Here is a 26,970-nt window from a genome sequence, read left to right as displayed (position 1 = left end):
CATGCAGGCGAGTGACGAGGTGGCCGAGTGGTTAAGGCGATGGACTGCTAATCCATTGTGCTCTGCACGCGTGGGTTCGAATCCCATCCTCGTCGTTTGATGTGTTTAGTGTTTCGAGAGAGACAAGTGCGCCTGGCAAAGCCGTTCAATGTACCCTACCTGCCAAATTTAGCGACATCATCCTTAATATAGCTGCAGAAACAGAGAGAAAATGTGGTGAACACGTCAACCGCACAGGTGCCCCTCAAGGCGAGCTTTAGCTGAATGTGTCGAGAGAGCAAAGTGCGCCTGGCAAAGCCATTCAAAGAACCTTGCTGCCAACTTTAACAGCATCATCCTTAAAATAGCTGCCGAAACACACCACTGCCCAGCTTCGGGAAAACAGGCTTGGTCGAGTGACGAGGTGGCCGAGTGGTTAAGGCGATGGACTGCTAATCCATTGTGCTCTGCATGCGTGGGTTCGAATCCCATCCTCGTCGTTTGATGTCTTTAGTGTTTTCAGAGAGCCAAGTGTGCCTGGCAAAGCCGTTCAATGTACCCGGCCTGCCATGTTTAGCAAAGTCATCCTTAATATAGCGGCAGAAACACACCACAGCCCAGCTTCGGGCAACACATGCAGGCGAGTGACGAGGTGGCCGAGTGGTTAAGGCGATGGACTGCTAATCCATTGTGCTCTGCACGCGTGGGTTCGAATCCCATCATTGTCGTTTGATGTGTTTAGTGTTTTGAGAAAGACAAGTGCGCCTGGCAAAGGACCTTGCTGCCAACTTTAACGACGTCATCCTTAAAATAGCTGCAGAAACAGAGAGCCTAGCGAACAGGTCAACTGCAGGGGTGCCCCTCAAGGCAAGCTTTAGCTGAATTTCATTTTAATTGTAGCTGTAGAAAAAGCACCTGTTCATTTCTGAAAACATTGTCGAGGACAGGATCAAAACAAGAAGGCCCCTGTTGCATGGATATGACCTTTATAAATACAAAAACACATTCTAAGGGAGGTCCAAATACTGACTACACCAACCGTCTTCAAGCTCATGTCTTCGCCGTCACAGTGAATGCAGCACTTTCAAGGAGCGAAAGCACAATTCTGTTCTTTCAACAAGTCTCAAAGCCTCCTAAGAGACCGTCAAAAATTGCCAAGGCTGACTATATTTCAAGTCATCCCAGCGGGGTATTGGGTAAAGTTTTCAACCAGCAAAGATCACGTCTCGGATAAACCTCATAGACTACGATATTGCCTCTGCGAAAGAATGCCGGCAAAAGGAGCAGCGTCTTCCGTGCTTTTATCTGGACATGGAACGACAGGGTGGTATCAAGCTTTAAACTGCCATGTAATAAGCTTTTGGGCACTGACGGCTGCATGGTGTGTCTACGAAACAGGTGAGGTATGTGCACAAAAAGGTTTTATCATTGTTATCTCTTCACTCAAAGAACAAAAAATGCGCTGCTTTCTAATTTTGGGGGGAGAGAATTGTGGATCCTGGTAGCAAAGGGGCGGAGTTATAAAGCTCAATGTCCAAGAATATGTTTGAGTTCGGGATCGATTCCACGAGCTCCCTACGAGGTTGGGTAGGATAATGAAGAGTGCAAGGACACTGCAAACATATTCTGAGAGAGGTCCAATGCAAGCTATGCTGCCTTTTTCTCGACCCAGGCGTTCTCTCTAGGTTCTTTCCAACAAATCAGAAGCATCACACAAATGAAACATAAGCAGATCTCCCTCTATCAAAACAGTTGTGAGTCTCCTAACCCATAGAACCCAATGCTCCTTGCAGGTCAGTTGAAGGGTTACCTCTTTCATCAGCCAAACCATTTCCAACACAATATGGTGAACTGTATCTCCATCATGTTAATGAGAGGGGTTGAAAAGCACCAAATTACTACTTCCAACATCCAAAAGGTTGTGGCGAGGTGGCCGAGTGGTTAGGTGATGGACTGCTATTATGTTGTGTTGTGCACACGTGGGTTTGAATACCATCCTCGTCGTTTGATGTCTTTAGTTTTTTCAGAGAGCCAAGTGCGCCTGGCAAAGCCGTTCAATGTACCCTACCTGCCAAATTTAGCGACATCATCCTTAATATAGCTGCAGAAACAGAGAGAAAATGTAGTGAACACGTCAACCGCACAGGTGCCCCTCAAGGCGAGCTTTAGCTGAATGTGTCGAGAGAGCAAAGTGCGCCTGGCAAAGCCATTCAAAGAACCTTGCTGCCAACTTTAACAACATCATCCTTAAAATAGCTGCCGAAACACACCACTGCCCAGCTTCGGGAAAACAGGTTTGGTCGAGTGACGAGGTGGCCGAGTGGTTAAGGCGATGGACTGCTAATCCATTGTGCTCTGCATGCGTGGGTTCGAATCCCATCCTCGTCGTTTGATGTCTTTAGCGTTTTCAGAGAGCCAAGTGTGCCTGGCAAAGCCATTCAATGTACCCGGCCTGCCATGTTTAGCAAAGTCATCCTTAATATAGCGGCAGAAACACACCACAGCCCAGCTTCGGGCAACACATGCAGGAGAGTGACGAGGTGGCCGAGTGGTTAAGGCGATGGACTGCTAATCCATTGTGCTCTGCACGCGTGGGTTCGAATCCCATCCTCGTCGTTTGATGTCTTTAGCGTTTTCAGAGAGCGAAGTGTGCCTGGCAAAGCCGTTCAATGTACCCGGCCTGCCATGTTTAGCAAAGTCATCCTTAATATAGCGGCAGAAACACACCACAGCCCAGCTTCGGGCAACACATGCAGGCGAGTGACGAGGTGGCCGAGTGGTTAAGGCGATGGACTGCTAATCCATTGTGCTCTGCACGCGTGGGTTCGAATCCCATCCTCGTCGTTTGATGTGTTTAGTGTTTCGAGAGAGACAAGTGCGCCTGGCAAAGCCGTTCAATGTACCCTACCTGCCAAATTTAGCGACATCATCCTTAATATAGCTGCAGAAACAGAGAGAAAATGTGGTGAACACGTCAACCGCACAGGTGCCCCTCAAGGCGAGCTTTAGCTGAATGTGTCGAGAGAGCAAAGTGCGCCTGGCAAAGCCATTCAAAGAACCTTGCTGCCAACTTTAACAGCATCATCCTTAAAATAGCTGCCGAAACACACCACTGCCCAGCTTCGGGAAAACAGGCTTGGTCGAGTGACGAGGTGGCCGAGTGGTTAAGGCGATGGACTGCTAATCCATTGTGCTCTGCATGCGTGGGTTCGAATCCCATCCTCGTCGTTTGATGTCTTTAGTGTTTTCAGAGAGCCAAGTGCGCCTGGCAAAGCCGTTCAATGTACCCTACCTGCCAAATTTAGCGACATCATCCTTAATATAGCTGCAGAAACAGAGAGAAAATGTAGTGAACACGTCAACCGCACAGGTGCCCCTCAAGGCGAGCTTTAGCTGAATGTGTCGAGAGAGCAAAGTGCGCCTGGCAAAGCCATTCAAAGAACCTTGCTGCCAACTTTAACAGCATCATCCTTAAAATAGCTGCCGAAACACACCACTGCCCAGCTTCGGGAAAACAGGCTTGGTCGAGTGACGAGGTGGCCGAGTGGTTAAGGCGATGGACTGCTAATCCATTGTGCTCTGCATGCGTGGGTTCGAATCCCATCCTCGTCGTTTGATGTCTTTAGCGTTTTCAGAGAGCCAAGTGTGCCTGGCAAAGCCATTCAATGTACCCGGCCTGCCATGTTTAGCAAAGTCATCCTTAATATAGCGGCAGAAACACACCACAGCCCAGCTTCGGGCAACACATGCAGGAGAGTGACGAGGTGGCCGAGTGGTTAAGGCGATGGACTGCTAATCCATTGTGCTCTGCACGCGTGGGTTCGAATCCCATCCTCGTCGTTTGATGTCTTTAGCGTTTTCAGAGAGCGAAGTGTGCCTGGCAAAGCCGTTCAATGTACCCGGCCTGCCATGTTTAGCAAAGTCATCCTTAATATAGCGGCAGAAACACACCACAGCCCAGCTTCGGGCAACACATGCTGGAGAGTGACGAGGTGGCCGAGTGGTTAAGGCGATGGACTGCTAATCCATTGTGCTCTGCACGCGTGGGTTCGAATCCCATCCTCGTCGTTTGATGTGTTTAGTGTTTCGAGAGAGACAAGTGCGCCTGGCAAAGCCGTTCAATGTACCCTACCTGCCAAATTTAGCGACATCATTCTTAATATAGCTGCAGAAACAGAGAGAAAATGTAGTGAACACGTCAACCGCACAGGTGCCCCTCAAGGCGAGCTTTAGCTGAATGTGTCGAGAGAGCAAAGTGCGCCTGGCAAAGCCATTCAAAGAACCTTGCTGCCAACTTTAACAACATCATCCTTAAAATAGCTGCCGAAACACACCACTGCCCAGCTTCGGGAAAACAGGTTTGGTCGAGTGACGAGGTGGCCGAGTGGTTAAGGCGATGGACTGCTAATCCATTGTGCTCTGCATGCGTGGGTTCGAATCCTCGTTGTTTGATGTCTTTAGTGTTTTCAGAGAGCCAAGTGTGCCTGGCAAAGCCGTTCAATGTACCCGGCCTGCCATGTTTAGCAAAGTCATCCTTAATATAGCGGCAGAAACACACCACAGCCCAGCTTCGGGCAACACATGCAGGCGAGTGACGAGGTGGCCGAGTGGTTAAGGCGATGGACTGCTAATCCATTGTGCTCTGCACGCGTGGGTTCGAATCCCATCCTCGTCGTTTGATGTGTTTAGTGTTTCGAGAGAGACAAGTGCGCCTGGCAAAGCCGTTCAATGTACCCTACCTGCCAAATTTAGCGACATCATCCTTAATATAGCTGCAGAAACAGAGAGAAAATGTGGTGAACACGTCAACCGCACAGGTGCCCCTCAAGGCGAGCTTTAGCTGAATGTGTCGAGAGAGCAAAGTGCGCCTGGCAAAGCCATTCAAAGAACCTTGCTGCCAACTTTAACAGCATCATCCTTAAAATAGCTGCCGAAACACACCACTGCCCAGCTTCGGGAAAACAGGCTTGGTCGAGTGACGAGGTGGCCGAGTGGTTAAGGCGATGGACTGCTAATCCATTGTGCTCTGCATGCGTGGGTTCGAATCCCATCCTCGTCGTTTGATGTCTTTAGTGTTTTCAGAGAGCCAAGTGTGCCTGGCAAAGCCGTTCAATGTACCCGGCCTGCCATGTTTAGCAAAGTCATCCTTAATATAGCGGCAGAAACACACCACAGCCCAGCTTCGGGCAACACATGCAGGCGAGTGACGAGGTGGCCGAGTGGTTAAGGCGATGGACTGCTAATCCATTGTGCTCTGCATGCGTGGGTTCGAATCCCATCCTCGTCGTTTGATGTCTTTAGTGTTTTCAGAGAGCCAAGTGTGCCTGGCAAAGCCGTTCAATGTACCCGGCCTGCCATGTTTAGCAAAGTCATCCTTAATATAGCGGCAGAAACACACCACAGCCCAGCTTCGGGCAACACATGCAGGCGAGTGACGAGGTGGCCGAGTGGTTAAGTCGATGGACTGCTAATCCATTGTGCTCTGCACGCGTGGGTTCGAATCCCATCCTTGTCGTTTGATGTGTTTAGTGTTTTGAGAGAGACAAGTGCGCCTGGCAAAGGACCTTGCTGCCAACTTTAACGACGTCATCCTTAAAATAGCTGCAGAAACAGAGAGCCTAGCGAACAGGTCAACTGCAGGGGTGCCCCTCAAGGCAAGCTTTAGCTGAATTTCATTTTAATTGTAGCTGCAGAAAAAGCACCTGTTCATTTCTGAAAACATTGTCGAGGACAGGATCAAAACAAGAAGGCCGCTGTTGCATGGATATGACCTTTATAAATACAAAAACACATTCTAAGGGAGGTCCAAATACTGACTACACCAACCGTCTTCAAGCTCATGTCTTCGCCGTCACAGTGAATGCAGCACTTTCAAGGAGCGAAAGCACAATTCTGTTCTTTCAACAAGTCTCAAAGCCTCCTAAGAGACCGTCAAAAATTGCCAAGGCTGACTATATTTCAAGTCATCCCAGCGGGGTATTGGGTAAAGTTTTCAACCAGCAAAGATCACGTCTCGGATAAACCTCATAGACTACAATATTGCCTCTGCGAAAGAATGCCGGCAAAAGGAGCAGCGTCTTCCGTGCTTTTATCTGGACATGGAACGACAGGGTGGTATCAAGCTTTAAACTGCCATGTAATAAGCTTTTGGGCACTGACGGCTGCATGGTGTGTCTACGAAACAGGTGAGGTATGTGCACAAAAAGGTTTTATCATTGTTATCTCTTCACTCAAAGAACAAAAAATGCGCTGCTTTCTAATTTTGGGGGGAGAGAATTGTGGATCCTGGTAGCAAAGGGGCGGAGTTATAAAGCTCAATGTCCAAGAATATGTTTGAGTTCGGGATCGATTCCACGAGCTCCCTACGAGGTTGGGTAGGATAATGAAGAGTGCAAGGACACTGCAAACATATTCTGAGAGAGGTCCAATGCAAGCTATGCTGCCTTTTTCTCGACCCAGGCGTTCTCTCTAGGTTCTTTCCAACAAATCAGAAGCATCACACAAATGAAACATAAGCAGATCTCCCTCTATCAAAACAGTTGTGAGTCTCCTAACCCATAGAACCCAATGCTCCTTGCAGGTCAGTTGAAGGGTTACCTCTTTCATCAGCCAAACCATTTCCAACACAATATGGTGAACTGTATCTCCATCATGTTAATGAGAGGGGTTGAAAAGCACCAAATTACTACTTCCAACATCCAAAAGGTTGTGGCGAGGTGGCCGAGTGGTTAGGTGATGGACTGCTATTATGTTGTGTTGTGCACACGTGGGTTTGAATACCATCCTCGTCGTTTGATGTCTTTAGTTTTTTCAGAGAGCCAAGTGCGCCTGGCAAAGCCGTTCAATGTACCCTACCTGCCAAATTTAGCGACATCATCCTTAATATAGCTGCAGAAACAGAGAGAAAATGTAGTGAACACGTCAACCGCACAGGTGCCCCTCAAGGCGAGCTTTAGCTGAATGTGTCGAGAGAGCAAAGTGAGCCTGGCAAAGCCATTCAAAGAACCTTGCTGCCAACTTTAACAACATCATCCTTAAAATAGCTGCCGAAACACACCACTGCCCAGCTTCGGGAAAACAGGTTTGGTCGAGTGACGAGGTGGCCGAGTGGTTAAGGCGATGGACTGCTAATCCATTGTGCTCTGCATGCGTGGGTTCGAATCCCATCCTTGTCATTTGATGTCTTTAGCGTTTTCAGAGAGCCAAGTGTGCCTGGCAAAGCCATTCAATGTACCCGGCCTGCCATGTTTAGCAAAGTCATCCTTAATATAGCGGCAGAAACACACCACAGCCCAGCTTCGGGCAACACATGCAGGAGAGTGACGAGGTGGCCGAGTGGTTAAGGCGATGGACTGCTAATCCATTGTGCTCTGCACGCGTGGGTTCGAATCCCATCCTCGTCGTTTGATGTCTTTAGCGTTTTCAGAGAGCGAAGTGTGCCTGGCAAATCCGTTCAATGTACCCGGCCTGCCATGTTTAGCAAAGTCATCCTTAATATAGCGGCAGAAACACACCACAGCCCAGCTTCGGGCAACACATGCAGGCGAGTGACGAGGTGGCCGAGTGGTTAAGGCGATGGACTGCTAATCCATTGTGCTCTGCACGCGTGGGTTCGAATCCCATCCTCGTCGTTTGATGTGTTTAGTGTTTCGAGAGAGACAAGTGCGCCTGGCAAAGCCGTTCAATGTACCCTACCTGCCAAATTTAGCGACATCATCCTTAATATAGCTGCAGAAACAGAGAGAAAATGTGGTGAACACGTCAACCGCACAGATGCCCCTCAAGGCGAGCTTTAGCTGAATGTGTCGAGAGAGCAAAGTGCGCCTGGCAAAGCCATTCAAAGAACCTTGCTGCCAACTTTAACAGCATCATCCTTAAAATAGCTGCCGAAACACACCACTGCCCAGCTTCGGGAAAACAGGCTTGGTCGAGTGACGAGGTGGCCGAGTGGTTAAGGCGATGGACTGCTAATCCATTGTGCTCTGCATGCGTGGGTTCGAATCCCATCCTCGTCGTTTGATGTCTTTAGTGTTTTCAGAGAGCCAAGTGCGCCTGGCAAAGCCGTTCAATGTACCCTACCTGGCAAATTTAGCGACATCATCCTTAATATAGCTGCAGAAACAGAGAGAAAATGTAGTGAACACGTCAACCGCACAGGTGCCCCTCAAGGCGAGCTTTAGCTGAATGTGTCGAGAGAGCAAAGTGCGCCTGGCAAAGCCATTCAAAGAACCTTGCTGCCAACTTTAACAACATCATCCTTAAAATAGCTGCCGAAACACACCACTGCCCAGCTTCGGGAAAACAGGTTTGGTCGAGTGACGAGGTGGCCGAGTGGTTAAGGCGATGGACTGCTAATCCATTGTGCTCTGCATGCGTGGGTTCGAATCCCATCCTCGTTGTTTGATGTCTTTAGCGTTTTCAGAGAGCCAAGTGTGCCTGGCAAAGCCATTCAATGTACCCGGCCTGCCATGTTTAGCAAAGTCATCCTTAATATAGCGGCAGAAACACACCACAGCCCAGCTTCGGGCAACACATGCAGGAGAGTGACGAGGTGGCCGAGTGGTTAAGGCGATGGACTGCTAATCCATTGTGCTCTGCACGCGTGGGTTCGAATCCCATCCTCGTCGTTTGATGTCTTTAGCGTTTTCAGAGAGCGAAGTGTGCCTGGCAAAGCCGTTCAATGTACCCGGCCTGCCATGTTTAGCAAAGTCATCCTTAATATAGCGGCAGAAACACACCACAGCCCAGCTTCGGGCAACACATGCTGGAGAGTGACGAGGTGGCCGAGTGGTTAAGGCGATGGACTGCTAATCCATTGTGCTCTGCACGCGTGGGTTCGAATCCCATCCTCGTCGTTTGATGTGTTTAGTGTTTCGAGAGAGACAAGTGCGCCTGGCAAAGCCGTTCAATGTACCCTACCTGCCAAATTTAGCGACATCATTCTTAATATAGCTGCAGAAACAGAGAGAAAATGTAGTGAACACGTCAACCGCACAGGTGCCCCTCAAGGCGAGCTTTAGCTGAATGTGTCGAGAGAGCAAAGTGCGCCTGGCAAAGCCATTCAAAGAACTTTGCTGCCAACTTTAACAACATCATCCTTAAAATAGCTGCCGAAACACACCACTGCCCAGCTTCGGGAAAACAGGTTTGGTCGAGTGACGAGGTGGCCGAGTGGTTAAGGCGATGGACTGCTAATCCATTGTGCTCTGCATGCGTGGGTTCGAATCCTCGTTGTTTGATGTCTTTAGTGTTTTCAGAGAGCCAAGTGTGCCTGGCAAAGCCGTTCAATGTACCCGGCCTGCCATGTTTAGCAAAGTCATCCTTAATATAGCGGCAGAAACACACCACAGCCCAGCTTCGGGCAACACATGCAGGCGAGTGACGAGGTGGCCGAGTGGTTAAGGCGATGGACTGCTAATCCATTGTGCTCTGCACGCGTGGGTTCGAATCCCATCCTCGTCGTTTGATGTGTTTAGTGTTTCGAGAGAGACAAGTGCGCCTGGCAAAGCCGTTCAATGTACCCTACCTGCCAAATTTAGCGACATCATCCTTAATATAGCTGCAGAAACAGAGAGAAAATGTGGTGAACACGTCAACCGCACAGGTGCCCCTCAAGGCGAGCTTTAGCTGAATGTGTCGAGAGAGCAAAGTGCGCCTGGCAAAGCCATTCAAAGAACCTTGCTGCCAACTTTAACAGCATCATCCTTAAAATAGCTGCCGAAACACACCACTGCCCAGCTTCGGGAAAACAGGCTTGGTCGAGTGACGAGGTGGCCGAGTGGTTAAGGCGATGGACTGCTAATCCATTGTGCTCTGCATGCGTGGGTTCGAATCCCATCCTCGTCGTTTGATGTCTTTAGTGTTTTCAGAGAGCCAAGTGTGCCTGGCAAAGCCGTTCAATGTACCCGGCCTGCCATGTTTAGCAAAGTCATCCTTAATATAGCGGCAGAAACACACCACAGCCCAGCTTCGGGCAACACATGCAGGCGAGTGACGAGGTGGCCGAGTGGTTAAGGCGATGGACTGCTAATCCATTGTGCTCTGCACGCGTGGGTTCGAATCCCATCATTGTCGTTTGATGTGTTTAGTGTTTTGAGAAAGACAAGTGCGCCTGGCAAAGGACCTTGCTGCCAACTTTAACGACGTCATCCTTAAAATAGCTGCAGAAACAGAGAGCCTAGCGAACAGGTCAACTGCAGGGGTGCCCCTCAAGGCAAGCTTTAGCTGAATTTCATTTTAATTGTAGCTGCAGAAAAAGCACCTGTTCATTTCTGAAAACATTGTCGAGGACAGGATCAAAACAAGAAGGCCGCTGTTGCATGGATATGACCTTTATAAATACAAAAACACATTCTAAGGGAGGTCCAAATACTGACTACACCAACCGTCTTCAAGCTCATGTCTTCGCCGTCACAGTGAATGCAGCACTTTCAAGGAGCGAAAGCACAATTCTGTTCTTTCAACAAGTCTCAAAGCCTCCTAAGAGACCGTCAAAAATTGCCAAGGCTGACTATATTTCAAGTCATCCCAGCGGGGTATTGGGTAAAGTTTTCAACCAGCAAAGATCACGTCTCGGATAAACCTCATAGACTACGATATTGCCTCTGCGAAAGAATGCCGGCAAAAGGAGCAGCGTCTTCCGTGCTTTTATCTGGACATGGAACGACAGGGTGGTATCAAGCTTTAAACTGCCATGTAATAAGCTTTTGGGCACTGACGGCTGCATGGTGTGTCTACGAAACAGGTGAGGTATGTGCACAAAAAGGTTTTATCATTGTTATCTCTTCACTCAAAGAACAAAAAATGCGCTGCTTTCTAATTTTGGGGGGAGAGAATTGTGGATCCTGGTAGCAAAGGGGCGGAGTTATAAAGCTCAATGTCCAAGAATATGTTTGAGTTCGGGATCGATTCCACGAGCTCCCTACGAGGTTGGGTAGGATAATGAAGAGTGCAAGGACACTGCAAACATATTCTGAGAGAGGTCCAATGCAAGCTATGCTGCCTTTTTCTCGACCCAGGCGTTCTCTCTAGGTTCTTTCCAACAAATCAGAAGCATCACACAAATGAAACATAAGCAGATCTCCCTCTATCAAAACAGTTGTGAGTCTCCTAACCCATAGAACCCAATGCTCCTTGCAGGTCAGTTGAAGGGTTACCTCTTTCATCAGCCAAACCATTTCCAACACAATATGGTGAACTGTATCTCCATCATGTTAATGAGAGGGGTTGAAAAGCACCAAATTACTACTTCCAACATCCAAAAGGTTGTGGCGAGGTGGCCGAGTGGTTAGGTGATGGACTGCTATTATGTTGTGTTGTGCACACGTGGGTTTGAATACCATCCTCGTCGTTTGATGTCTTTAGTTTTTTCAGAGAGCCAAGTGCGCCTGGCAAAGCCGTTCAATGTACCCTACCTGCCAAATTTAGCGACATCATCCTTAATATAGCTGCAGAAACAGAGAGAAAATGTAGTGAACACGTCAACCGCACAGGTGCCCCTCAAGGCGAGCTTTAGCTGAATGTGTCGAGAGAGCAAAGTGAGCCTGGCAAAGCCATTCAAAGAACCTTGCTGCCAACTTTAACAACATCATCCTTAAAATAGCTGCCGAAACACACCACTGCCCAGCTTCGGGAAAACAGGTTTGGTCGAGTTACGAGGTGGCCGAGTGGTTAAGGCGATGGACTGCTAATCCATTGTGCTCTGCATGCGTGGGTTCGAATCCCATCCTTGTCGTTTGATGTCTTTAGCGTTTTCAGAGAGCCAAGTGTGCCTGGCAAAGCCATTCAATGTACCCGGCCTGCCATGTTTAGCAAAGTCATCCTTAATATAGCGGCAGAAACACACCACAGCCCAGCTTCGGGCAACACATGCAGGAGAGTGACGAGGTGGCCGAGTGGTTAAGGCGATGGACTGCTAATCCATTGTGCTCTGCACGCGTGGGTTCGAATCCCATCCTCGTCGTTTGATGTCTTTAGCGTTTTCAGAGAGCGAAGTGTGCCTGGCAAATCCGTTCAATGTACCCGGCCTGCCATGTTTAGCAAAGTCATCCTTAATATAGCGGCAGAAACACACCACAGCCCAGCTTCGGGCAACACATGCAGGCGAGTGACGAGGTGGCCGAGTGGTTAAGGCGATGGACTGCTAATCCATTGTGCTCTGCACGCGTGGGTTCGAATCCCATCCTCGTCGTTTGATGTGTTTAGTGTTTCGAGAGAGACAAGTGCGCCTGGCAAAGCCGTTCAATGTACCCTACCTGCCAAATTTAGCGACATCATCCTTAATATAGCTGCAGAAACAGAGAGAAAATGTGGTGAACACGTCAACCGCACAGGTGCCCCTCAAGGCGAGCTTTAGCTGAATGTGTCGAGAGAGCAAAGTGCGCCTGGCAAAGCCATTCAAAGAACCTTGCTGCCAACTTTAACAGCATCATCCTTAAAATAGCTGCCGAAACACACCACTGCCCAGCTTCGGGAAAACAGGCTTGGTCGAGTGACGAGGTGGCCGAGTGGTTAAGGCGATGGACTGCTAATCCATTGTGCTCTGCATGCGTGGGTTCGAATCCCATCCTCGTCGTTTGATGTCTTTAGTGTTTTCAGAGAGCCAAGTGCGCCTGGCAAAGCCGTTCAATGTACCCTACCTGCCAAATTTAGCGACATCATCCTTAATATAGCTGCAGAAACAGAGAGAAAATGTAGTGAACACGTCAACCGCACAGGTGCCCCTCAAGGCGAGCTTTAGCTGAATGTGTCGAGAGAGCAAAGTGCGCCTGGCAAAGCCATTCAAAGAACCTTGCTGCCAACTTTAACAGCATCATCCTTAAAATAGCTGCCGAAACACACCACTGCCCAGCTTCGGGAAAACAGGCTTGGTCGAGTGACGAGGTGGCCGAGTGGTTAAGGCGATGGACTGCTAATCCATTGTGCTCTGCATGCGTGGGTTCGAATCCCATCCTCGTCGTTTGATGTCTTTAGCGTTTTCAGAGAGCCAAGTGTGCCTGGCAAAGCCATTCAATGTACCCGGCCTGCCATGTTTAGCAAAGTCATCCTTAATATAGCGGCAGAAACACACCACAGCCCAGCTTCGGGCAACACATGCAGGAGAGTGACGAGGTGGCCGAGTGGTTAAGGCGATGGACTGCTAATCCATTGTGCTCTGCACGCGTGGGTTCGAATCCCATCCTCGTCATTTGATGTCTTTAGCGTTTTCAGAGAGCGAAGTGTGCCTGGCAAAGCCGTTCAATGTACCCGGCCTGCCATGTTTAGCAAAGTCATCCTTAATATAGCGGCAGAAACACACCACAGCCCAGCTTCGGGCAACACATGCTGGAGAGTGACGAGGTGGCCGAGTGGTTAAGGCGATGGACTGCTAATCCATTGTGCTCTGCACGCGTGGGTTCGAATCCCATCCTCGTCGTTTGATGTGTTTAGTGTTTCGAGAGAGACAAGTGCGCCTGGCAAAGCCGTTCAATGTACCCTACCTGCCAAATTTAGCGACATCATTCTTAATATAGCTGCAGAAACAGAGAGAAAATGTAGTGAACACGTCAACCGCACAGGTGCCCCTCAAGGCGAGCTTTAGCTGAATGTGTCGAGAGAGCAAAGTGCGCCTGGCAAAGCCATTCAAAGAACCTTGCTGCCAACTTTAACAACATCATCCTTAAAATAGCTGCCGAAACACACCACTGCCCAGCTTCGGGAAAACAGGTTTGGTCGAGTGACGAGGTGGCCGAGTGGTTAAGGCGATGGACTGCTAATCCATTGTGCTCTGCATGCGTGGGTTCGAATCCTCGTTGTTTGATGTCTTTAGTGTTTTCAGAGAGCCAAGTGTGCCTGGCAAAGCCGTTCAATGTACCCGGCCTGCCATGTTTAGCAAAGTCATCCTTAATATAGCGGCAGAAACACACCACAGCCCAGCTTCGGGCAACACATGCAGGCGAGTGACGAGGTGGCCGAGTGGTTAAGGCGATGGACTGCTAATCCATTGTGCTCTGCACGCGTGGGTTCGAATCCCATCCTCGTCGTTTGATGTGTTTAGTGTTTCGAGAGAGACAAGTGCGCCTGGCAAAGCCGTTCAATGTACCCTACCTGCCAAATTTAGCGACATCATCCTTAATATAGCTGCAGAAACAGAGAGAAAATGTGGTGAACACGTCAACCGCACAGGTGCCCCTCAAGGCGAGCTTTAGCTGAATGTGTCGAGAGAGCAAAGTGCGCCTGGCAAAGCCATTCAAAGAACCTTGCTGCCAACTTTAACAGCATCATCCTTAAAATAGCTGCCGAAACACACCACTGCCCAGCTTCGGGAAAACAGGCTTGGTCGAGTGACGAGGTGGCCGAGTGGTTAAGGCGATGGACTGCTAATCCATTGTGCTCTGCATGCGTGGGTTCGAATCCCATCCTCGTCGTTTGATGTCTTTAGTGTTTTCAGAGAGCCAAGTGTGCCTGGCAAAGCCGTTCAATGTACCCGGCCTGCCATGTTTAGCAAAGTCATCCTTAATATAGCGGCAGAAACACACCACAGCCCAGCTTCGGGCAACACATGCAGGCGAGTGACGAGGTGGCCGAGTGGTTAAGGCGATGGACTGCTAATCCATTGTGCTCTGCACGCGTGGGTTCGAATCCCATCATTGTCGTTTGATGTGTTTAGTGTTTTGAGAAAGACAAGTGCGCCTGGCAAAGGACCTTGCTGCCAACTTTAACGACGTCATCCTTAAAATAGCTGCAGAAACAGAGAGCCTAGCGAACAGGTCAACTGCAGGGGTGCCCCTCAAGGCAAGCTTTAGCTGAATTTCATTTTAATTGTAGCTGCAGAAAAAGCACCTGTTCATTTCTGAAAACATTGTCGAGGACAGGATCAAAACAAGAAGGCCCCTGTTGCATGGATATGACCTTTATAAATACAAAAACACATTCTAAGGGAGGTCCAAATACTGACTACACCAACCGTCTTCAAGCTCATGTCTTCGCCGTCACAGTGAATGCAGCACTTTCAAGGAGCGAAAGCACAATTCTGTTCTTTCAACAAGTCTCAAAGCCTCCTAAGAGACCGTCAAAAATTGCCAAGGCTGACTATATTTCAAGTCATCCCAGCGGGGTATTGGGTAAAGTTTTCAACCAGCAAAGATCACGTCTCGGATAAACCTCATAGACTACGATATTGCCTCTGCGAAAGAATGCCGGCAAAAGGAGCAGCGTCTTCCGTGCTTTTATCTGGACATGGAACGACAGGGTGGTATCAAGCTTTAAACTGCCATGTAATAAGCTTTTGGGCACTGACGGCTGCATGGTGTGTCTACGAAACAGGTGAGGTATGTGCACAAAAAGGTTTTATCATTGTTATCTCTTCACTCAAAGAACAAAAAATGCGCTGCTTTCTAATTTTGGGGGGAGAGAATTGTGGATCCTGGTAGCAAAGGGGCGGAGTTATAAAGCTCAATGTCCAAGAATATGTTTGAGTTCGGGATCGATTCCACGAGCTCCCTACGAGGTTGGGTAGGATAATGAAGAGTGCAAGGACACTGCAAACATATTCTGAGAGAGGTCCAATGCAAGCTATGCTGCCTTTTTCTCGACCCAGGCGTTCTCTCTAGGTTCTTTCCAACAAATCAGAAGCATCACACAAATGAAACATAAGCAGATCTCCCTCTATCAAAACAGTTGTGAGTCTCCTAACCCATAGAACCCAATGCTCCTTGCAGGTCAGTTGAAGGGTTACCTCTTTCATCAGCCAAACCATTTCCAACACAATATGGTGAACTGTATCTCCATCATGTTAATGAGAGGGGTTGAAAAGCACCAAATTACTACTTCCAACATCCAAAAGGTTGTGGCGAGGTGGCCGAGTGGTTAGGTGATGGACTGCTATTATGTTGTGTTGTGCACACGTGGGTTTGAATACCATCCTCGTCGTTTGATGTCTTTAGTTTTTTCAGAGAGCCAAGTGCGCCTGGCAAAGCCGTTCAATGTACCCTACCTGCCAAATTTAGCGACATCATCCTTAATATAGCTGCAGAAACAGAGAGAAAATGTAGTGAACACGTCAACCGCACAGGTGCCCCTCAAGGCGAGCTTTAGCTGAATGTGTCGAGAGAGCAAAGTGAGCCTGGCAAAGCCATTCAAAGAACCTTGCTGCCAACTTTAACAACATCATCCTTAAAATAGCTGCCGAAACACACCACTGCCCAGCTTCGGGAAAACAGGTTTGGTCGAGTGACGAGGTGGCCGAGTGGTTAAGGCGATGGACTGCTAATCCATTGTGCTCTGCATGCGTGGGTTCGAATCCCATCCTTGTCGTTTGATGTCTTTAGCGTTTTCAGAGAGCGAAGTGTGCCTGGCAAAGCCATTCAATGTACCCGGCCTGCCATGTTTAGCAAAGTCATCCTTAATATAGCGGCAGAAACACACCACAGCCCAGCTTCGGGCAACACATGCAGGCGAGTGACGAGGTGGCCGAGTGGTTAAGGCGATGGACTGCTAATCCATTGTGCTCTGCACGCGTGGGTTCGAATCCCATCCTCGTCGTTTGATGTGTTTAGTGTTTCGAGAGAGACAAGTGCGCCTGGCAAAGCCGTTCAATGTACCCTACCTGCCAAATTTAGCGACATCATCCTTAATATAGCTGCAGAAACAGAGAGAAAATGTGGTGAACACGTCAACCGCACAGGTGCCCCTCAAGGCGAGCTTTAGCTGAATGTGTCGAGAGAGCAAAGTGCGCCTGGCAAAGCCATTCAAAGAACCTTGCTGCCAACTTTAACAGCATCATCCTTAAAATAGCTGCCGAAACACACCACTGCCCAGCTTCGGGAAAACAGGCTTGGTCGAGTGACGAGGTGGCCGAGTGGTTAAGGCGATGGACTGCTAATCCATTGTGCTCTGCATGCGTGGGTTCGAATCCCATCCTCGTCGTTTGATGTCTTTAGTGTTTTCAGAGAGCCAAGTGCGCCTGGCAAAGCCGTTCAATGTACCCTACCTGCCAAATTTAGCGACATCATCCTTAATATAGCTGCAGAAACAGAGAGAAAATGTAGTGAACACGTCAACCGCACAGGTGCCCCTCAAGGCGAGCTTTAGCTGAATGTGTCGAGAGAGCAAAGTGCGCCTGGCAAAGCCATTCAAAGAACCTTGCTGCCAACTTTAACAACATCATCCTTAAAATAGCTGCCGAAACACACCACTGCCCAGCTTCGGGAAAACAGGTTTGGTCGAGTGACGAGGTGGCCGAGTGGTTAAGGCGATGGACTGCTAATCCATTGTGCTCTGCATGCGTGGGTTCGAATCCCATCCTCGTCTTTTGATGTCTTTAGCGTTTTCAGAGAGCCAAGTGTGCCTGGCAAAGCCATTCAATGTACCCGGCCTGCCATGTTTAGCAAAGTCATCCTTAATATAGCGGCAGAAACACACCACAGCCCAGCTTCGGGCAACACATGCAGGAGAGTGACGAGGTGGCCGAGTGGTTAAGGCGATGGACTGCTAATCCATTGTGCTCTGCACGCGTGGGTTCGAATCCCATCCTTGTCGTTTGATGTCTTTAGCGTTTTCAGAGAGCGAAGTGTGCCTGGCAAAGCCGTTCAATGTACCCGGCCTGCCATGTTTAGCAAAGTCATCCTTAATATAGCGGCAGAAACACACCACAGCCCAGCTTCGGGCAACACATGCTGGAGAGTGACGAGGTGGCCGAGTGGTTAAGGCGATGGACTGCTAATCCATTGTGCTCTGCACGCGTGGGTTCGAATCCCATCCTCGTCGTTTGATGTGTTTAGTGTTTCGAGAGAGACAAGTGCGCCTGGCAAAGCCGTTCAATGTACCCTACCTGCCAAATTTAGCGACATCATTCTTAATATAGCTGCAGAAACAGAGAGAAAATGTAGTGAACACGTCAACCGCACAGGTGCCCCTCAAGGCGAGCTTTAGCTGAATGTGTCGAGAGAGCAAAGTGCGCCTGGCAAAGCCATTCAAAGAACCTTGCTGCCAACTTTAACAACATCATCCTTAAAATAGCTGCCGAAACACACCACTGCCCAGCTTCGGGAAAACAGGTTTGGTCGAGTGACGAGGTGGCCGAGTGGTTAAGGCGATGGACTGCTAATCCATTGTGCTCTGCATGCGTGGGTTCGAATCCTCGTTGTTTGATGTCTTTAGTGTTTTCAGAGAGCCAAGTGTGCCTGGCAAAGCCGTTCAATGTACCCGGCCTGCCATATTTAGCAAAGTCATCCTTAATATAGCGGCAGAAACACACCAGAGCCCAGCTTCGGGCAACACATGCAGGCGAGTGACGAGGTGGCCGAGTGGTTAAGGCGATGGACTGCTAATCCATTGTGCTCTGCACGCGTGGGTTCGAATCCCATCCTCGTCGTTTGATGTGTTTAGTGTTTCGAGAGAGACAAGTGCGCCTGGCAAAGCCGTTCAATGTACCCTACCTGCCAAATTTAGCGACATCATCCTTAATATAGCTGCAGAAACAGAGAGAAAATGTGGTGAACACGTCAACCGCACAGGTGCCCCTCAAGGCGAGCTTTAGCTGAATGTGTCGAGAGAGCAAAGTGCGCCTGGCAAAGCCATTCAAAGAACCTTGCTGCCAACTTTAACAACATCATCCTTAAAATAGCTGCCGAAACACACCACTGCCCAGCTTCGGGAAAACAGGCTTGGTCGAGTGACGAGGTGGCCGAGTGGTTAAGGCGATGGACTGCTAATCCATTGTGCTCTGCATGCGTGGGTTCGAATCCCATCCTCGTGGTTTGATGTCTTTAGTGTTTTCAGAGAGCCAAGTGTGCCTGGCAAAGCCGTTCAATGTACCCGGCCTGCCATGTTTAGCAAAGTCATCCTTAATATAGCGGCAGAAACACACCACAGCCCAGCTTCGGGCAACACATGCAGGCGAGTGACGAGGTGGCCGAGTGGTTAAGGCGATGGACTGCTAATCCATTGTGCTCTGCACGCGTGGGTTCGAATCCCATCCTTGTTGTTTGATGTGTTTAGTGTTTCGAGAGAGACAAGTGCGCCTGGCAAAGGACCTTGCTGCCAACTTCAACGGCGTCATCCTTAAAATAGCTGCAGAAACAGAGAGCCTAGCGAACAGGTCAACTGCAGGGGTGCCCCTCAAGGCAAGCTTTAGCTGAATTTCATTTTAATTGTAGCTGCAGAAAAAGCACCTGTTCATTTCTGAAAACATTGTCGAGGACAGGATCAAAACAAGAAGGCCCCTGTTGCATGGATATGACCTTTATAAATACAAAAACACATTCTAAGGGAGGTCCAAATACTGACTACACCAACCGTCTTCAAGCTCATGTCTTCGCCGTCACAGTGAATGCAGCACTTTCAAGGAGCGAAAGCACAATTCTGTTCTTTCAACAAGTCTCAAAGCCTCCTAAGAGACCGTCAAAAATTGCCAAGGCTGACTATATTTCAAGTCATCCCAGCGGGGTATTGGGTAAAGTTTTCAACCAGCAAAGATCACGTCTCGGATAAACCTCATAGACTACGATATTGCCTCTGCGAAAGAATGCCGGCAAAAGGAGCAGCGTCTTCCGTGCTTTTATCTGGACATGGAACGACAGGGTGGTATCAAGCTTTAAACTGCCATGTAATAAGCTTTTGGGCACTGACGGCTGCATGGTGTGTCTACGAAACAGGTGAGGTATGTGCACAAAAAGGTTTTATCATTGTTATCTCTTCACTCAAAGAACAAAAAATGCGCTGCTTTCTAATTTTGGGGGGAGAGAATTGTGGATCCTGGTAGCAAAGGGGCGGAGTTATAAAGCTCAATGTCCAAGAATATGTTTGAGTTCGGGATCGATTCCACGAGCTCCCTACGAGGTTGGGTAGGATAATGAAGAGTGCAAGGACACTGCAAACATATTCTGAGAGAGGTCCAATGCAAGCTATGCTGCCTTTTTCTCGACCCAGGCGTTCTCTCTAGGTTCTTTCCAACAAATCAGAAGCATCACACAAATGAAACATAAGCAGATCTCCCTCTATCAAAACAGTTGTGAGTCTCCTAACCCATAGAACCCAATGCTCCTTGCAGGTCAGTTGAAGGGTTACCTCTTTCATCAGCCAAACCATTTCCAACACAATATGGTGAACTGTATCTCCATCATGTTAATGAGAGGGGTTGAAAAGCACCAAATTACTACTTCCAACATCCAAAAGGTTGTGGCGAGGTGGCCGAGTGGTTAGGTGATGGACTGCTATTATGTTGTGTTGTGCACACGTGGGTTTGAATACCATCCTCGTCGTTTGATGTCTTTAGTTTTTTCAGAGAGCCAAGTGCGCCTGGCAAAGCCGTTCAATGTACCCTACCTGCCAAATTTAGCGACATCATCCTTAATATAGCTGCAGAAACAGAGAGAAAATGTAGTGAACACGTCAACCGCACAGGTGCCCCTCAAGGCGAGCTTTAGCTGAATGTGTCGAGAGAGCAAAGTGAGCCTGGCAAAGCCATTCAAAGAACCTTGCTGCCAACTTTAACAACATCATCCTTAAAATAGCTGCCGAAACACACCACTGCCCAGCTTCGGGAAAACAGGTTTGGTCGAGTGACGAGGTGGCCGAGTGGTTAAGGCGATGGACTGCTAATCCATTGTGCTCTGCATGCGTGGGTTCGAATCCCATCCTTGTCGTTTGATGTCTTTAGCGTTTTCAGAGAGCCAAGTGTGCCTGGCAAAGCCATTCAATGTACCCGGCCTGCCATGTTTAGCAAAGTCATCCTTAATATAGCGGCAGAAACACACCACAGCCCAGCTTCGGGCAACACATGCAGGAGAGTGACGAGGTGGCCGAGTGGTTAAGGCGATGGACTGCTAATCCATTGTGCTCTGCACGCGTGGGTTCGAATCCCATCCTCGTCGTTTGATGTCTTTAGCGTTTTCAGAGAGCGAAGTGTGCCTGGCAAATCCGTTCAATGTACCCGGCCTGCCATGTTTAGCAAAGTCATCCTTAATATAGCGGCAGAAACACACCACAGCCCAGCTTCGGGCAACACATGCAGGCGAGTGACGAGGTGGCCGAGTGGTTAAGGCGATGGACTGCTAATCCATTGTGCTCTGCACGCGTGGGTTCGAATCCCATCCTCGTCGTTTGATGTGTTTAGTGTTTCGAGAGAGACAAGTGCGCCTGGCAAAGCCGTTCAATGTACCCTACCTGCCAAATTTAGCGACATCATCCTTAATATAGCTGCAGAAACAGAGAGAAAATGTGGTGAACACGTCAACCGCACAGATGCCCCTCAAGGCGAGCTTTAGCTGAATGTGTCGAGAGAGCAAAGTGCGCCTGGCAAAGCCATTCAAAGAACCTTGCTGCCAACTTTAACAGCATCATCCTTAAAATAGCTGCCGAAACACACCACTGCCCAGCTTCGGGAAAACAGGCTTGGTCGAGTGACGAGGTGGCCGAGTGGTTAAGGCGATGGACTGCTAATCCATTGTGCTCTGCATGCGTGGGTTCGAATCCCATCCTCGTCGTTTGATGTCTTTAGTGTTTTCAGAGAGCCAAGTGCGCCTGGCAAAGCCGTTCAATGTACCCTACCTGGCAAATTTAGCGACATCATCCTTAATATAGCTGCAGAAACAGAGAGAAAATGTAGTGAACACGTCAACCGCACAGGTGCCCCTCAAGGCGAGCTTTAGCTGAATGTGTCGAGAGAGCAAAGTGCGCCTGGCAAAGCCATTCAAAGAACCTTGCTGCCAACTTTAACAACATCATCCTTAAAATAGCTGCCGAAACACACCACTGCCCAGCTTCGGGAAAACAGGTTTGGTCGAGTGACGAGGTGGCCGAGTGGTTAAGGCGATGGACTGCTAATCCATTGTGCTCTGCATGCGTGGGTTCGAATCCCATCCTCGTTGTTTGATGTCTTTAGCGTTTTCAGAGAGCCAAGTGTGCCTGGCAAAGCCATTCAATGTACCCGGCCTGCCATGTTTAGCAAAGTCATCCTTAATATAGCGGCAGAAACACACCACAGCCCAGCTTCGGGCAACACATGCAGGAGAGTGACGAGGTGGCCGAGTGGTTAAGGCGATGGACTGCTAATCCATTGTGCTCTGCACGCGTGGGTTCGAATCCCATCCTCGTCGTTTGATGTGTTTAGTGTTTCGAGAGAGACAAGTGCGCCTGGCAAAGCCGTTCAATGTACCCTACCTGCCAAATTTAGCGACATCATCCTTAATATAGCTGCAGAAACAGAGAGAAAATGTGGTGAACACGTCAACCGCACAGATGCCCCTCAAGGCGAGCTTTAGCTGAATGTGTCGAGAGAGCAAAGTGCGCCTGGCAAAGCCATTCAAAGAACCTTGCTGCCAACTTTAACAGCATCATCCTTAAAATAGCTGCCGAAACACACCACTGCCCAGCTTCGGGAAAACAGGCTTGGTCGAGTGACGAGGTGGCCGAGTGGTTAAGGCGATGGACTGCTAATCCATTGTGCTCTGCATGCGTGGGTTCGAATCCCATCCTCGTCGTTTGATGTCTTTAGTGTTTTCAGAGAGCCAAGTGCGCCTGGCAAAGCCGTTCAATGTACCCTACCTGGCAAATTTAGCGACATCATCCTTAATATAGCTGCAGAAACAGAGAGAAAATGTAGTGAACACGTCAACCGCACAGGTGCCCCTCAAGGCGAGCTTTAGCTGAATGTGTCGAGAGAGCAAAGTGCGCCTGGCAAAGCCATTCAAAGAACCTTGCTGCCAACTTTAACAACATCATCCTTAAAATAGCTGCCGAAACACACCACTGCCCAGCTTCGGGAAAACAGGTTTGGTCGAGTGACGAGGTGGCCGAGTGGTTAAGGCGATGGACTGCTAATCCATTGTGCTCTGCATGCGTGGGTTCGAATCCCATCCTCGTTGTTTGATGTCTTTAGCGTTTTCAGAGAGCCAAGTGTGCCTGGCAAAGCCATTCAATGTACCCGGCCTGCCATGTTTAGCAAAGTCATCCTTAATATAGCGGCAGAAACACACCACAGCCCAGCTTCGGGCAACACATGCAGGAGAGTGACGAGGTGGCCGAGTGGTTAAGGCGATGGACTGCTAATCCATTGTGCTCTGCACGCGTGGGTTCGAATCCCATCCTCGTCGTTTGATGTCTTTAGCGTTTTCAGAGAGCGAAGTGTGCCTGGCAAATCCGTTCAATGTACCCGGCCTGCCATGTTTAGCAAAGTCATCCTTAATATAGCGGCAGAAACACACCACAGCCCAGCTTCGGGCAACACATGCAGGCGAGTGACGAGGTGGCCGAGTGGTTAAGGCGATGGACTGCTAATCCATTGTGCTCTGCACGCGTGGGTTCGAATCCCATCCTCGTCGTTTGATGTGTTTAGTGTTTCGAGAGAGACAAGTGCGCCTGGCAAAGCCGTTCAATGTACCCTACCTGCCAAATTTAGCGACATCATCCTTAATATAGCTGCAGAAACAGAGAGAAAATGTGGTGAACACGTCAACCGCACAGATGCCCCTCAAGGCGAGCTTTAGCTGAATGTGTCGAGAGAGCAAAGTGCGCCTGGCAAAGCCATTCAAAGAACCTTGCTGCCAACTTTAACAGCATCATCCTTAAAATAGCTGCCGAAACACACCACTGCCCAGCTTCGGGAAAACAGGCTTGGTCGAGTGACGAGGTGGCCGAGTGGTTAAGGCGATGGACTGCTAATCCATTGTGCTCTGCATGCGTGGGTTCGAATCCCATCCTCGTCGTTTGATGTCTTTAGTGTTTTCAGAGAGCCAAGTGCGCCTGGCAAAGCCGTTCAATGTACCCTACCTGGCAAATTTAGCGACATCATCCTTAATATAGCTGCAGAAACAGAGAGAAAATGTAGTGAACACGTCAACCGCACAGGTGCCCCTCAAGGCGAGCTTTAGCTGAATGTGTCGAGAGAGCAAAGTGCGCCTGGCAAAGCCATTCAAAGAACCTTGCTGCCAACTTTAACAACATCATCCTTAAAATAGCTGCCGAAACACACCACTGCCCAGCTTCGGGAAAACAGGTTTGGTCGAGTGACGAGGTGGCCGAGTGGTTAAGGCGATGGACTGCTAATCCATTGTGCTCTGCATGCGTGGGTTCGAATCCCATCCTCGTTGTTTGATGTCTTTAGCGTTTTCAGAGAGCCAAGTGTGCCTGGCAAAGCCATTCAATGTACCCGGCCTGCCATGTTTAGCAAAGTCATCCTTAATATAGCGGCAGAAACACACCACAGCCCAGCTTCGGGCAACACATGCAGGAGAGTGACGAGGTGGCCGAGTGGTTAAGGCGATGGACTGCTAATCCATTGTGCTCTGCACGCGTGGGTTCGAATCCCATCCTCGTCGTTTGATGTCTTTAGCGTTTTCAGAGAGCGAAGTGTGCCTGGCAAAGCCGTTCAATGTACCCGGCCTGCCATGTTTAGCAAAGTCATCCTTAATATAGCGGCAGAAACACACCACAGCCCAGCTTCGGGCAACACATGCTGGAGAGTGACGAGGTGGCCGAGTGGTTAAGGCGATGGACTGCTAATCCATTGTGCTCTGCACGCGTGGGTTCGAATCCCATCCTCGTCGTTTGATGTGTTTAGTGTTTCGAGAGAGACAAGTGCGCCTGGCAAAGCCGTTCAATGTACCCTACCTGCCAAATTTAGCGACATCATTCTTAATATAGCTGCAGAAACAGAGAGAAAATGTAGTGAACACGTCAACCGCACAGGTGCCCCTCAAGGCGAGCTTTAGCTGAATGTGTCGAGAGAGCAAAGTGCGCCTGGCAAAGCCATTCAAAGAACTTTGCTGCCAACTTTAACAACATCATCCTTAAAATAGCTGCCGAAACACACCACTGCCCAGCTTCGGGAAAACAGGTTTGGTCGAGTGACGAGGTGGCCGAGTGGTTAAGGCGATGGACTGCTAATCCATTGTGCTCTGCATGCGTGGGTTCGAATCCTCGTTGTTTGATGTCTTTAGTGTTTTCAGAGAGCCAAGTGTGCCTGGCAAAGCCGTTCAATGTACCCGGCCTGCCATGTTTAGCAAAGTCATCCTTAATATAGCGGCAGAAACACACCACAGCCCAGCTTCGGGCAACACATGCAGGCGAGTGACGAGGTGGCCGAGTGGTTAAGGCGATGGACTGCTAATCCATTGTGCTCTGCACGCGTGGGTTCGAATCCCATCCTCGTCGTTTGATGTGTTTAGTGTTTCGAGAGAGACAAGTGCGCCTGGCAAAGCCGTTCAATGTACCCTACCTGCCAAATTTAGCGACATCATCCTTAATATAGCTGCAGAAACAGAGAGAAAATGTGGTGAACACGTCAACCGCACAGGTGCCCCTCAAGGCGAGCTTTAGCTGAATGTGTCGAGAGAGCAAAGTGCGCCTGGCAAAGCCATTCAAAGAACCTTGCTGCCAACTTTAACAGCATCATCCTTAAAATAGCTGCCGAAACACACCACTGCCCAGCTTCGGGAAAACAGGCTTGGTCGAGTGACGAGGTGGCCGAGTGGTTAAGGCGATGGACTGCTAATCCATTGTGCTCTGCATGCGTGGGTTCGAATCCCATCCTCGTCGTTTGATGTCTTTAGTGTTTTCAGAGAGCCAAGTGTGCCTGGCAAAGCCGTTCAATGTACCCGGCCTGCCATGTTTAGCAAAGTCATCCTTAATATAGCGGCAGAAACACACCACAGCCCAGCTTCGGGCAACACATGCAGGCGAGTGACGAGGTGGCCGAGTGGTTAAGGCGATGGACTGCTAATCCATTGTGCTCTGCACGCGTGGGTTCGAATCCCATCATTGTCGTTTGATGTGTTTAGTGTTTTGAGAAAGACAAGTGCGCCTGGCAAAGGACCTTGCTGCCAACTTTAACGACGTCATCCTTAAAATAGCTGCAGAAACAGAGAGCCTAGCGAACAGGTCAACTGCAGGGGTGCCCCTCAAGGCAAGCTTTAGCTGAATTTCATTTTAATTGTAGCTGCAGAAAAAGCACCTGTTCATTTCTGAAAACATTGTCGAGGACAGGATCAAAACAAGAAGGCCGCTGTTGCATGGATATGACCTTTATAAATACAAAAACACATTCTAAGGGAGGTCCAAATACTGACTACACCAACCGTCTTCAAGCTCATGTCTTCGCCGTCACAGTGAATGCAGCACTTTCAAGGAGCGAAAGCACAATTCTGTTCTTTCAACAAGTCTCAAAGCCTCCTAAGAGACCGTCAAAAATTGCCAAGGCTGACTATATTTCAAGTCATCCCAGCGGGGTATTGGGTAAAGTTTTCAACCAGCAAAGATCACGTCTCGGATAAACCTCATAGACTACGATATTGCCTCTGCGAAAGAATGCCGGCAAAAGGAGCAGCGTCTTCCGTGCTTTTATCTGGACATGGAACGACAGGGTGGTATCAAGCTTTAAACTGCCATGTAATAAGCTTTTGGGCACTGACGGCTGCATGGTGTGTCTACGAAACAGGTGAGGTATGTGCACAAAAAGGTTTTATCATTGTTATCTCTTCACTCAAAGAACAAAAAATGCGCTGCTTTCTAATTTTGGGGGGAGAGAATTGTGGATCCTGGTAGCAAAGGGGCGGAGTTATAAAGCTCAATGTCCAAGAATATGTTTGAGTTCGGGATCGATTCCACGAGCTCCCTACGAGGTTGGGTAGGATAATGAAGAGTGCAAGGACACTGCAAACATATTCTGAGAGAGGTCCAATGCAAGCTATGCTGCCTTTTTCTCGACCCAGGCGTTCTCTCTAGGTTCTTTCCAACAAATCAGAAGCATCACACAAATGAAACATAAGCAGATCTCCCTCTATCAAAACAGTTGTGAGTCTCCTAACCCATAGAACCCAATGCTCCTTGCAGGTCAGTTGAAGGGTTACCTCTTTCATCAGCCAAACCATTTCCAACACAATATGGTGAACTGTATCTCCATCATGTTAATGAGAGGGGTTGAAAAGCACCAAATTACTACTTCCAACATCCAAAAGGTTGTGGCGAGGTGGCCGAGTGGTTAGGTGATGGACTGCTATTATGTTGTGTTGTGCA

At 49.1% G+C, this 26,970-nt stretch overlaps 33 non-coding genes across 33 annotated transcripts; 27 read left to right on the top strand and 6 right to left on the bottom strand.

The window, feature by feature from the left end:
* The first annotated feature begins 13 nt into the window (after positions 1 to 13).
* On the top strand, positions 14 to 95 carry trnas-gcu (transfer RNA serine (anticodon GCU)). The gene has a single exon. It is a non-coding gene; the product is annotated as a tRNA-Ser (tRNA).
* A 1,013-nt stretch (positions 96 to 1,108) lies between these two features.
* Positions 1,109 to 1,249, bottom strand: LOC148980918 (U4 spliceosomal RNA). Its single transcript, XR_016168693.1, has one exon. It is a non-coding gene; the product is annotated as a U4 spliceosomal RNA (small nuclear RNA).
* A 1,264-nt stretch (positions 1,250 to 2,513) lies between these two features.
* Positions 2,514 to 2,595, top strand: trnas-gcu (transfer RNA serine (anticodon GCU)). Its single transcript has one exon. It is a non-coding gene; the product is annotated as a tRNA-Ser (tRNA).
* A 146-nt stretch (positions 2,596 to 2,741) lies between these two features.
* trnas-gcu (transfer RNA serine (anticodon GCU)) lies at positions 2,742 to 2,823 on the top strand. Its single transcript has one exon. It is a non-coding gene; the product is annotated as a tRNA-Ser (tRNA).
* A 914-nt stretch (positions 2,824 to 3,737) lies between these two features.
* trnas-gcu (transfer RNA serine (anticodon GCU)) lies at positions 3,738 to 3,819 on the top strand. Its single transcript has one exon. It is a non-coding gene; the product is annotated as a tRNA-Ser (tRNA).
* Positions 3,820 to 3,965: 146 nt separating this feature from the next.
* On the top strand, positions 3,966 to 4,047 carry trnas-gcu (transfer RNA serine (anticodon GCU)). The gene has a single exon. It is a non-coding gene; the product is annotated as a tRNA-Ser (tRNA).
* A 525-nt stretch (positions 4,048 to 4,572) lies between these two features.
* trnas-gcu (transfer RNA serine (anticodon GCU)) lies at positions 4,573 to 4,654 on the top strand. Its single transcript has one exon. It is a non-coding gene; the product is annotated as a tRNA-Ser (tRNA).
* A 1,241-nt stretch (positions 4,655 to 5,895) lies between these two features.
* On the bottom strand, positions 5,896 to 6,036 carry LOC148980912 (U4 spliceosomal RNA). Its single transcript, XR_016168717.1, has one exon. It is a non-coding gene; the product is annotated as a U4 spliceosomal RNA (small nuclear RNA).
* A 1,264-nt stretch (positions 6,037 to 7,300) lies between these two features.
* trnas-gcu (transfer RNA serine (anticodon GCU)) lies at positions 7,301 to 7,382 on the top strand. The gene has a single exon. It is a non-coding gene; the product is annotated as a tRNA-Ser (tRNA).
* Positions 7,383 to 7,528: 146 nt separating this feature from the next.
* Positions 7,529 to 7,610, top strand: trnas-gcu (transfer RNA serine (anticodon GCU)). Its single transcript has one exon. It is a non-coding gene; the product is annotated as a tRNA-Ser (tRNA).
* Positions 7,611 to 8,524: 914 nt separating this feature from the next.
* Positions 8,525 to 8,606, top strand: trnas-gcu (transfer RNA serine (anticodon GCU)). Its single transcript has one exon. It is a non-coding gene; the product is annotated as a tRNA-Ser (tRNA).
* A 146-nt stretch (positions 8,607 to 8,752) lies between these two features.
* On the top strand, positions 8,753 to 8,834 carry trnas-gcu (transfer RNA serine (anticodon GCU)). The gene has a single exon. It is a non-coding gene; the product is annotated as a tRNA-Ser (tRNA).
* Positions 8,835 to 9,359: 525 nt separating this feature from the next.
* On the top strand, positions 9,360 to 9,441 carry trnas-gcu (transfer RNA serine (anticodon GCU)). The gene has a single exon. It is a non-coding gene; the product is annotated as a tRNA-Ser (tRNA).
* Positions 9,442 to 10,454: 1,013 nt separating this feature from the next.
* LOC148980906 (U4 spliceosomal RNA) lies at positions 10,455 to 10,595 on the bottom strand. The gene has a single exon (XR_016168692.1). It is a non-coding gene; the product is annotated as a U4 spliceosomal RNA (small nuclear RNA).
* Positions 10,596 to 11,859: 1,264 nt separating this feature from the next.
* On the top strand, positions 11,860 to 11,941 carry trnas-gcu (transfer RNA serine (anticodon GCU)). The gene has a single exon. It is a non-coding gene; the product is annotated as a tRNA-Ser (tRNA).
* Positions 11,942 to 12,087: 146 nt separating this feature from the next.
* Positions 12,088 to 12,169, top strand: trnas-gcu (transfer RNA serine (anticodon GCU)). The gene has a single exon. It is a non-coding gene; the product is annotated as a tRNA-Ser (tRNA).
* A 914-nt stretch (positions 12,170 to 13,083) lies between these two features.
* Positions 13,084 to 13,165, top strand: trnas-gcu (transfer RNA serine (anticodon GCU)). Its single transcript has one exon. It is a non-coding gene; the product is annotated as a tRNA-Ser (tRNA).
* A 146-nt stretch (positions 13,166 to 13,311) lies between these two features.
* trnas-gcu (transfer RNA serine (anticodon GCU)) lies at positions 13,312 to 13,393 on the top strand. Its single transcript has one exon. It is a non-coding gene; the product is annotated as a tRNA-Ser (tRNA).
* Positions 13,394 to 13,918: 525 nt separating this feature from the next.
* Positions 13,919 to 14,000, top strand: trnas-gcu (transfer RNA serine (anticodon GCU)). The gene has a single exon. It is a non-coding gene; the product is annotated as a tRNA-Ser (tRNA).
* Positions 14,001 to 15,013: 1,013 nt separating this feature from the next.
* On the bottom strand, positions 15,014 to 15,154 carry LOC148980900 (U4 spliceosomal RNA). The gene has a single exon (XR_016168691.1). It is a non-coding gene; the product is annotated as a U4 spliceosomal RNA (small nuclear RNA).
* A 1,264-nt stretch (positions 15,155 to 16,418) lies between these two features.
* On the top strand, positions 16,419 to 16,500 carry trnas-gcu (transfer RNA serine (anticodon GCU)). Its single transcript has one exon. It is a non-coding gene; the product is annotated as a tRNA-Ser (tRNA).
* Positions 16,501 to 17,642: 1,142 nt separating this feature from the next.
* Positions 17,643 to 17,724, top strand: trnas-gcu (transfer RNA serine (anticodon GCU)). The gene has a single exon. It is a non-coding gene; the product is annotated as a tRNA-Ser (tRNA).
* Positions 17,725 to 18,249: 525 nt separating this feature from the next.
* Positions 18,250 to 18,331, top strand: trnas-gcu (transfer RNA serine (anticodon GCU)). The gene has a single exon. It is a non-coding gene; the product is annotated as a tRNA-Ser (tRNA).
* Positions 18,332 to 19,344: 1,013 nt separating this feature from the next.
* On the bottom strand, positions 19,345 to 19,485 carry LOC148980896 (U4 spliceosomal RNA). The gene has a single exon (XR_016168690.1). It is a non-coding gene; the product is annotated as a U4 spliceosomal RNA (small nuclear RNA).
* A 1,264-nt stretch (positions 19,486 to 20,749) lies between these two features.
* Positions 20,750 to 20,831, top strand: trnas-gcu (transfer RNA serine (anticodon GCU)). The gene has a single exon. It is a non-coding gene; the product is annotated as a tRNA-Ser (tRNA).
* A 146-nt stretch (positions 20,832 to 20,977) lies between these two features.
* trnas-gcu (transfer RNA serine (anticodon GCU)) lies at positions 20,978 to 21,059 on the top strand. Its single transcript has one exon. It is a non-coding gene; the product is annotated as a tRNA-Ser (tRNA).
* A 914-nt stretch (positions 21,060 to 21,973) lies between these two features.
* Positions 21,974 to 22,055, top strand: trnas-gcu (transfer RNA serine (anticodon GCU)). The gene has a single exon. It is a non-coding gene; the product is annotated as a tRNA-Ser (tRNA).
* A 914-nt stretch (positions 22,056 to 22,969) lies between these two features.
* On the top strand, positions 22,970 to 23,051 carry trnas-gcu (transfer RNA serine (anticodon GCU)). Its single transcript has one exon. It is a non-coding gene; the product is annotated as a tRNA-Ser (tRNA).
* Positions 23,052 to 23,197: 146 nt separating this feature from the next.
* Positions 23,198 to 23,279, top strand: trnas-gcu (transfer RNA serine (anticodon GCU)). The gene has a single exon. It is a non-coding gene; the product is annotated as a tRNA-Ser (tRNA).
* A 914-nt stretch (positions 23,280 to 24,193) lies between these two features.
* trnas-gcu (transfer RNA serine (anticodon GCU)) lies at positions 24,194 to 24,275 on the top strand. Its single transcript has one exon. It is a non-coding gene; the product is annotated as a tRNA-Ser (tRNA).
* A 146-nt stretch (positions 24,276 to 24,421) lies between these two features.
* On the top strand, positions 24,422 to 24,503 carry trnas-gcu (transfer RNA serine (anticodon GCU)). The gene has a single exon. It is a non-coding gene; the product is annotated as a tRNA-Ser (tRNA).
* A 525-nt stretch (positions 24,504 to 25,028) lies between these two features.
* Positions 25,029 to 25,110, top strand: trnas-gcu (transfer RNA serine (anticodon GCU)). Its single transcript has one exon. It is a non-coding gene; the product is annotated as a tRNA-Ser (tRNA).
* A 1,013-nt stretch (positions 25,111 to 26,123) lies between these two features.
* On the bottom strand, positions 26,124 to 26,264 carry LOC148980887 (U4 spliceosomal RNA). The gene has a single exon (XR_016168689.1). It is a non-coding gene; the product is annotated as a U4 spliceosomal RNA (small nuclear RNA).
* Between the last annotated feature and the right edge of the window lie 706 nt (positions 26,265 to 26,970).

Source organism: Pimephales promelas, chromosome 5, assembly GCF_988280905.1.
Source record: "Pimephales promelas chromosome 5, fPimPro1.hap1.1, whole genome shotgun sequence".
Taxonomy (NCBI): domain Eukaryota; kingdom Metazoa; phylum Chordata; class Actinopteri; order Cypriniformes; family Leuciscidae; genus Pimephales; species Pimephales promelas.
This window is presented reverse-complemented; position numbering and strand designations above follow the sequence as displayed.